Consider the following 10,159-nt stretch of genomic DNA (forward strand, 5'->3'; position numbering starts at 1 on the left):
TAAATGTGATGTGCAAGAAAGTGTTATGCTTCGTAGCCTGTTTGTTGAGCCTTTGCTACCAAGCTCAATTATACATCCAAACATGCTTTTAGGCCGTTCCTCTGAACTTTTGTCTGGTTGCATGTTTGTGGAATGAAGACTACAGTCCTTGTTCCATCTTTGTCTTATTGTTAGCCACTTAGCATCAAGTGAACAAACTTGAAGTGCACAAAGAAAAAGTAAGTCCCCAATCGCCTCTCGTTTAGTTTATGGGTTTGAAACAAAATGACGATCACTCTTTTCCTTGGTGCTCTACCTCTAGCGCCGTACTATTACTTTGTTCTTTAGATAAAGGACTGGTAAACTTTCTGAAAGCACTTGGTGAAATTAAGAAACGATATCTTCTTGCGATCGATCCAATGTGGACGTGTCTCAATATCTGTGTCAGGATCGTCATGAAAAGAATAGAGGCAAATTTAAATTCACGTCACTTGAAGGTGCTATCATGAACCAGGCAGCTGAGAAAAAGTATGGCTGCATCCATAACCGGAACCCAATGCTTAAGGTCCCCATTATCATGATATATATGCCAATATGCACTCAAGACCAAAGGCCACTACAAAATATAAATATTTCCTAGTATTCTTTTTTACTTTTCTTCCATATGGTCGACATGATCTTCCTCAAGTGGGCAATGCTTTTTTTGTTTGGGAAAATTGTTGGTTGGTGATTCTTTGTTGCTAATTTATTTTATAAAAAACCCTTAAACATTTAAACAATCTTAAAAGGATCAATAAATATCGGCTATTCGAAAATAAACTTAGGATATATTTCATTGATCTTGTAGGATATATTTTTCACCAAAATCTGGTCAAACTTTTGAAACCGACTATTGAAAGTTTTTAAAACATTAAAAACCATATGCATGCGTACATTTACCTTTTAAAAGTACTTTAGTTCTATAATTTCACACTTATTAAATATTATACAAGAGAAATTTTAGAATGATTGGAAAAAATGAGAGCCGTCCATCCCGAAAAATCTAACAGTTGAAACAAAGGAAGTACATTGAAATACCTAAAGAGAAGTACCAAATTGATAGGACCGAGTATAAAAAATAGTCCTTAAATTTATTTTTTCCAATCAAACGGTGGAAATAAAGGAAGTATCTTGAAGTACCAACAAGTACCGATGGGTACACTTAAACCAATGTAAAAGAGCTTTCTAATAGAAAAAATATTGATCAAAATTTAAGCTCCAAGATCATGAAAAAAAACATAAACGGCTTCAAGTATTTATGGCTAGTGGGAGTACTACTTGGTGGCGATACAAATAGCCACCTCTATACCTTTTAAAAACCATCTGCCGTCGTCTGTCACGAACTTCTCATGGCCGGCACACCTAACAGATTAACATACGCCCATATCGTGCGTGTCCAATAAGCTTGAAGATCTATGGTTGAGAAAGGTTTCCTGTGACGCAGGTCACTGTGAACCAACCATCAATGGCGACCTCCCTTTTCCCTGTCGACCAGACAAGGTACACGACGTCGACAGTCACGTATGTGCACGCTTTTGCCTCTTGGCGCCAAAGATATCTTAACTAAAATAGAATCACGAACAAATAAAGCGATGGCGCCCAGGGCTCAACCTTAGGCTTTGACTAGTAGTGCAGCTATTTGTATATTTATAAAATCGAACTAAGTATATATTATTTATAAAATTGAACTAAGTATATATTGGTGTATATCTAGAGTTATAGTTTACACCATGGCTATATGTCGCATACGCGACAAAATAGCCGCGTGTCACCTTCTAGCACCCTCGTCGGGGCGGCTCGGTGCGGCGGCGGCCCCGTCGACGCGCACCCAGGTTAGGGTTTTGGGTTTTGGGGATTCGGGGCTGTCAGGGGAGGTTCATGGCCGGCGACCTTAGAGAAGGGGTGAGGGGGGCGCAGGGAGGTTCGGCGGCGGAGGCGGGTTGTGGGGCGGCGTGGCGCGGCGGCGGGTGGACAAGTGGTGGGCTAGGGACCGAGTGGGGGCGTGCCTGCAGCTGCCAGAGATGATGGAGGAGACGGGGAAGGTTGCCGGGTTAGCGTGGCGGCAGGTTGTGGACGGGGCGGCAAGGCGGCGGGGGCGTCGCGACCAGCACCCGGGCGGAGCCAGGTTATGGCGGCGGTGGTTCGTGGTGGCGAATCCGGTGGCGGGAGCTATCAGAGTCAAGGCTGGAGGACGGCACGGGGGAGAGGCCGGCGCTGCTGGGCCGCGGATGAGGGTTATGGGCCTTCGATGATAGCGGGGGATCCGTTGTCTTTGGCGATATCCAGCCGCACCTATAGTGGGTGCTCGAATATAATAAAGGCTGCAAGTAGATAGCATAGAATCACCAATAATTCATATTTTACAATGATACATAAACCGATTATTTTGGTATAATATATAACTTAAAAAGTAAAAAAATTATATCCTGCACTTGAGTGAGCAAATGCTAGAAGAAACATATCTGTAGTCTAAAAGCTGAATAAATCTCTAAATAAAAGAACCGAACCATCTAGTAGAGACTTAGGATTTTGGTGCCCTCTTAGCCAGGTAGCTTAGCAAGACAATCAGATGATTCCTGACCTTTAAACGTCAAGTGACAGTTGACAGTGACAGGTGATGCCCCATCTTGGAACGTAACGTGTGGCCATAAGCATACGGCTTGTACATATTGCATTTAACAAAGCGCTGGTGATGCCAAACGGTTTTACGCTTCTTTTTTATTGTGTTGACAGAAATGCTGGTGAATTTGGTATCTCAATCCAACTTTGCTTCGATAGTTTCAATCTTGGTTTTTGCAGCAGGGCGGGCAAAGCATATGCATGCACCAACTACGACGGTCAGTGGATCGAGCACTCACTCATCAAAAAGGATTTGCCGCAGGGTACAGCCAATTCTGTCATATTAAATCTGATACTCGATCCCAGGCCACTTAAAGTTTCTCTTAAAACTTTTTGCCTTTCCTTTGAGCACTGCTATGCATACCAACAGAGCAATGAACTTCCTTTGCATTTGTGCTTTTAATATTAATCTTAGTTGTTTCTTGCCGTTGTCGACCCCCTGCAAACGACATGTTTTATTCAGTTTACATGGTGTCCTTGAAAGGAACGGAAGTGCATGTCCCGAGTGTTTTACTTCAGTATATATGCACTATATCCTCTACGGAAATGAAATGTGTAATTGATTAAGGTCCCTTTGGAACGAAGGATTGGTGCATGAAAAATCCTATATAGTGTTTTTCCCCTATGTGTCCCTTTAGAATAAAAAATTGATATCATAGAATCCTATAAAATTTCTATCAAATGGCTTAATCCATAGGAATTGGGTGAGGTTTTTTCGGGTAAAAAGAGAGACAGAGAGAGAAACCCTAGAGAGAGAAACTCCGGCGATTATCGGTGTCGACCAACACATCGTCGACAAAACTAGGAGAGATGGATCCCCTCCATGCGCGAGACCGTCCCCACGGAGAGGATCGTCCCCGAGTAGAGGATTCGCAGAGCGTGCCGTTAGCAGGGAGAAGGTGGGTGTGCACGATGACCTCGCCAAACGCCTAGCTGCGTGGAGGGAGGCGAATCCTTCATCACCACCACATCCACGACGCCTCACCATTGCTCCAGCAGGATTGAAACCTCTCCCCCGTGAAACTAAGCCTCTCCCCCCCCCCAATTTCCAATCGTTCGCTTGATCATAATCTGAACTATGAACTGGAATTTTCCCAAATCAATGAGTTGTGGTCGAGGAAGAAAAAATATAGAGAAGCAGTTGTCCTGGGGAATCAATCGATGGCAGTAGCAATTGGGCTACCGAAACATTCCTCGCCGGACATGAAGACGATGGAGAGGAGAATGAAGCATCTGACCATTCCGCCGGTGATGATGGTAAACTCGAATACAATGAGCTTAGCAAACACAGAAATCAGATTGACATGGGAGAGGAACCAGACTGAGATGAGTAGAGATAACACGAAGAGGAGCACTGGAGAGATCAGGCGAGACTCTGGGCAGATCCTGGAAGCAATCCGTACGCCGGCGGTGAGAGGAGAGAAGCAGTGTGAACCAATAGAGGAGGAACCCAAAAGGTCAAAAGCCAAAGTCTGGAAACGGGCTGGCCCACGACGACCCAATTTGGTTCTCATATTGAAGACCTCTTCTCTCACTCCTATACACCGCCACTACCTCCCACTCTTCCACCACGATGGCTCTGGATTGAAGCCTCTAGGGTTTGGAACCCTTCCGCCGCCACCCACCCAACGACAGCAAGCGAAGTGAAAAGATTCGGAGGTCAAGCAAAGCGACTACGTAAGGTAACTCCATCATCCATAAACTCGAGATTGTTTGTGGAAGTAGTGAGAAGCAAGAAAATGGACAGGAGATTTCAACAATTCTGCGATGGGAGAGATAGTAGAGATATGAATCATGATGGTAGAGATATGAATCGTGGTGGTAGAGATATGAATCGAGATAGGAGAGGAGCCGGTGAATTTCAGGGTACTCGAGGATAATGGGCTAGGAGAGAGGAGTGGAACAGATCTACAAGGTCGGACATGGGGTGAGAATACTTTAAGAACACAGATAGAGACGGCAGGGGCCCTCGGGATCCAGTCAGGGAGGAGGACAGGAGAGAGTTTGCGGGTATGAAACGACATGGTGAGATGGGAGAAGAAAGAGATGTGAGGCAAATGACAGAAGTGGATCTGAGACACAAACTAAACCGTGATCAAGAAGAGAGAAAGAGGATGGGGACACAGAATCCAGCACTGAATCAGCCACCCGCTCGTCAAGAAATGCCAAGTAGGGAAGATTTTAACAGAGAGCCAAGAAGGATGGGTAAAGATCCAGTCCTAGATAACCCAGTGGCGGGAATGATGTGCTACAACTATCACCAAGTTGGCCACCATAAATCTCAGGGTCCGAACCCCTCCTTTTGCTATGCCTGCAAACAATCAGGACATATAGCTTCCAAATGTCCGAGTGCCAGAGTAAACAAAGGGATGAAATTGTGTGGTTTAAGAATGCCGAGCCAACTCTTCTACAGTTTAACTGTGCCTGTGGAAAGTGTAGAGGTGGATAACTCAATCAGAGCAATAGTGACAGTGTTGGAGGGAAGAGGTACTTAGGTTAGAGTTAGCACAGAGCTGAAATACTTAGTAGATGCTGAATGGGATTGGCAGGTTAAATGACTATCATCTAGTAACTTCCTGATCATAGTCCCATCTATGGCAGTTCTGAAATTGTTAAGGAATAAGGGTAAGATCAGATTCACCTGCTCTGATGTGGTGGCCACTGTGGAAGAAACTAAAATGGATCCTGATTCTTTTGCCACCTTATATATTATTTGGGTAAAAGCAACTGGTATACCTAAAGTGGCAAAAAAAGAACCCTATGTGATAGAGTTAGCTTATTTAGTGGGAGATCCAGAGGAGGTCCATCTGGAATCTCTTAATTGGTGAGAAATTTGGGTAAAAGTCTCATGTAAGGACCCCAAACACATTAATGGTACCTCAGAAGTATACATTAACACGCAAGGATACATGATTACTTGGGTTGTTGCTGATAAAGGTCCAATCAAACCAACCAAAGCCTTTGTTGACAAGGGAGAAGATGACGGTGATGTTACTAATGAGGAAGAACCAGACTCTCAACATAGTTATGGATCCTTGATGGAGTCGGTCCTGAAATCAGAAGCCCCTCCATCACAAAAGGAGTCGGGCTTATCTAATCCATCAAGATCGGCATCCCAGGGTGGGGAGAAGCAACATGTGGGGAGTCTGCCATATGAAGTAATTGAAGAGCTATATCAACATGACAACATGATGCCTGTACTGGATAAGATAAATGATAAACAGTCAACGCCAAAGACCCCTACCCCAGGACTTGGTGAAGGGGAGATGCAAGAAATAGGAGGTAGCAATGAGGATCTATCAAGGGGAATGGAGAACGGTGTCAAGATTATGATGACAACAGAGGAAATGGTGATGAATCAAGAGGATGGGTCAAGCTTGAAAAAGGAAGAGCTAGTGAATAATGATGTACAAAATCATGAAGAGATGGGGGGGAGATCTGAAGATAAGAACGCAGATAAGAAGAAGGAGGCTACCAAGGAGAAATCTCCACTAAAGACGATCCCTCCACCAGCTGCTGCCAAAACAAGCTCAAGAAACCCAAGAACGGGGACATCTGTCCTCAAAGTGGCAGAACAACTAGTGGCAAAGAAGAATCTGGAGGACTAAAGTAATTCCCAAAACAATAATTCTGCTATTCTACAAAATATTGAACCTCCTAAACTTGTTTTTGTTGCCGAAATTGTGGTTTAGTTCTAGACCTTGATATGAAATCCAAGTTAAATAATATTTCTTTGATAAAGGCTACAGAACTGGCACAGGATATGCTATGTAAAGCAGCAAAGAAAATGGAGACTCGGAGAAATTAGGAGAATGGCGAGGGTATTGGAAGCCAGTTACCTGAAGAGAAGAGGAAATTTATCAAAAGAGGTAGCTAAAATTCAGCCCGATACTTCCTCCCGTCTTTTGAGAAGGGAGGGAACAAAAAAAAAAGAGCTAGTTTCATAATGAAGATGTTGTTCTAGAACATTAGAGGGGTGGGTGGAGCAGGGAGAAGAGGTCAGCTTGCTTCATCTGTCTGCAAGAAACTATCAAGACGACTTCCACTCCAAGAGAATTGAATACTTTCAGTAGAGGGTTTGACTTTCATTGGTGTTGGACACCTCCCAGAGGCCATTCTGCGGTATGTTATTAGGAGCCTGGCAGGAATTAGCACAGATCTGTCAGGAGGACAGTGGAGAGTTTTTTCAAAGTGTGATTGTAAGGATGGTAGAGGATAACTTTAAATGGGAATTGATTAATGTCTATGGACCAGTCCAAGATGATAGAAAGGACGACTTCCTGTAAGAAATCCAAGATCAACTTCATAGCTATCAATACCCTGTTTTGATAGGAGGTGATTTTAATTTGGTGAGAAGAGTAGAGGATAAATCCACTAGAAATGTAGATGTCAGATATATGAACGCCATCAATGACATGATAGTGAACACTGGACTGAGGGAATTACACAAAAATGGAGGGAGATTTACCTGGACAAACAAACAAATCTCTCCAATCCAAAGTGTGCTGGATAGGGTTTTTATGACTAACTTGTGGGAGGACAAATTCAACTTGGTGATGGTACAGGTAGCAACTAGAATTGGATCAGATCACAATCCACTGATGCTGGATACAGGAGAAGGTCATACTACTACGCCAAAATACTTCAGATTTGACCCCAACTGGCTAAAACAAATAGACTTTAAGAAGTGGGTGAAGGAGAGATGGACAAATTATTACAAACATAACATAACATTCTCGATCACTGACATGTAATCTCCGGGAAACTAAGAAGAGCTATGAAGGGATGGGTAAACAATTATGATAGTGATCTGAAAAAGTGGAAAAATTAGTTGACGCAGGAGATCCAACAAATAGACAACACAGTTGAACACAATGTACTCACCGACTAGGAGTGGAAGCGGAGATATGAGCTTGAGAGGGAACTGTTAGAGATATATTCAGCAAAAGAGCTATACTAGCAGAAAAGAGGTGGGAAGAGCTGGATCCTGAAGGGTGATACAAATACAGCTTACTTCCACAAATGTGCTAATGGAAGGAAAAGGAAGTCCACAATAGAATCTCTGGAGGATGGGAACAAGATTATCAATGATGGTGAAGAGCTAAGAAAACACATTGAAGACTACTATAAAGCACTCTTTGGTCAAGAGGCTACAACAGATATTCACCTTAAAGAAGATGCATGGTTACCGGATACTAGAGGAGGATATTGAGGAATTAACAAAACCCTTCACACTAGAACATCTTGATCAAGCTATGAAAGAAATTAGAAATAGCACAGCTTAGCCCTGATGGTTTTTCAATAGAGTTCTTTAAAGAATTCTGGCTACTGATTTGAGAGGATATCAAGAAGATGCTTGATGAATTACATGATGGTACATTAGACCTTTGGAGATTTAATTATGGCATGATCATCCTGATACCGAAATTAAAGTTGTCCAATAATATCAAACAATTTAGACCTATTTGCCTGTTGAATGTCATCTATAAGATAATCACAAAAGTCCTGACAGCTAGTCTTACAAGAGTTGCACACAAAATCATCAACAAAAATCAAACAGCCATCATACCTGGTAGAAATATCCTGGATGGTATTGTTATCCTACATGAGGTTCTCCATGAGCTGAAAACTAGGAAAGAAGAGGGGATTATTCTCAAGTAAGACTTCGAGAAAGCCTATGATAGAGGTAGTTGGCAATTTCTAGAAGAGGTTTTAAACAGGAAAGGTTTTTCAAGTAAGTGGACCGATTGGATTGTGTAGGTGGTAAAAGGTGGGAGAGTGGCTATTGACATTAATGGAGAGAGAGGTAATTTCTTTCAAAGTTACAAAGGCATAAGACAAGGAGACCCCCTGTCCCTACTCCTTTTCAACTTAGTGAGCAATGCTCTGTTGTCAATGTCGAGTTCTGCTAGTAGGATGGGAGAGATTCAGGGGTTGGTGCTGCACCTGGTGGATGGAGGCATGTCTCATCTTCATTATGCAGACAACACAATCATATTTCTGCAGAATGATGACTTATCCCTTCAGAATCTGAAGTTCATCCTGTTCTGCTATGGAAATATGTTAGGAATGAAGATTAACTATAATAAAGTGAAGTATTCGGGATTGGGATGCTCGGAGGAACAACAGAGGTTAGCGGACAGTTTTGGATGTAAAGTGGGCTCCCTTCCAATTGTCTACCTTGGTTTGTCGGTAAGTGATGCTAAACTAACAAAAACACAGTTGGGTTATGTTGCGGACAAGGCAAGAAGGCTTAGTACCTGAAAATGTGATACACTATCATCTGGTGGTAAATCAGTTCTCATAAACTCATGCCCCTCCAGTACCCCTATGTATACGATGGGTGTCTACTTCTTATATGAGGGCAATTACCAAAATGTGGACACCATCAGATCCAAATTTTTTTGGCAAGGGACAGGGAAGAAGAAGAAATATCACACGGTAAAATAGGAAGCACTAAACAGACCAAAAGATTATGGTGGTATAAGATTTATGGATGTTAGAGTTATGAACACTTGTCTACTGGCTAAATGGATAGTAAGATTGAAAGGTGAAGATAACACCATGTGTATCGAATTGCTCAGGCGGAAATATCTTGGGTAGAAAAGTATTTTCCAACTGTGAGGACCATGTGGATCCTAATTTTGGAGAGGACTGTTGGGGATAAGACAATGAGTCCAATAGGGAAGAGTTATGAAGGTTAAGTGTGGGGTTCAAACAAGACTGTGGGAGGATACTTGGCTATGGGATTGTCCTCTAAAAATTGAATTTGACTCTTTATATAAGTTCTACTTGAAACCAGATGCTACAGTTAAAGAAGCTGGGTCACAAGGTACATGGAAGATTCAATTCCGGAGAGCTCTAAATGTTGAGGAGATGCAAGAATGAGGTAGGCTGATGGAGAAGCTAAATGATATGGAACTGGTTGAGGGAAGACATGAGATGTGCTGGGCTCTAGAGAAATCTAGCAAATTCTCAACAAAATCACTGTACAGGGCTATGACCTTTAGGGGAGTAGTGGATACACTAGCAATAGATATCTAGAAGTGTAAAGTTTCTATGAAAATCCAAATTTTCCTATGGATGGCCTTTCATGATTTCAGTCAGCGATGCAGCCAGATCCTCTCATCGCACCATTAGGTCATCGCCGCCACCTCTGCTTCCGCATGCCCCAACCTATGGCATGACGGCATCCGCGCAAGGGTGGCCACTGCGGGTGCGTTGAGGATGGAGAACATTTGGGGCAAGTTGACGACAGCACCCCTCCGTCTAGCTGATTCGTCAATAGCACAGGTGACCCTCTCCTCCAATATACAAGCCTGAACTTGTGAGCTGTTCTGTTTGTACTGATCTTTTCTTATCATGTTTGCCCTCCAATAGGCAGGCAAGATTGAATTATATTATTCTTGCCAAATGTATGTCAAGCAGGCAAGCACAAACTGAAGTACTGATGAGCTGACAAATAATTAGTTGCATGTAAAACTTTTCTGTTCTGAAACTCATTTTGTTGCCTTTCCAGATT

The sequence above is a fragment of the Setaria viridis genome, chromosome 1, assembly GCF_005286985.2.
Source record: "Setaria viridis chromosome 1, Setaria_viridis_v4.0, whole genome shotgun sequence".
Lineage (NCBI taxonomy): Eukaryota > Viridiplantae > Streptophyta > Magnoliopsida > Poales > Poaceae > Setaria > Setaria viridis.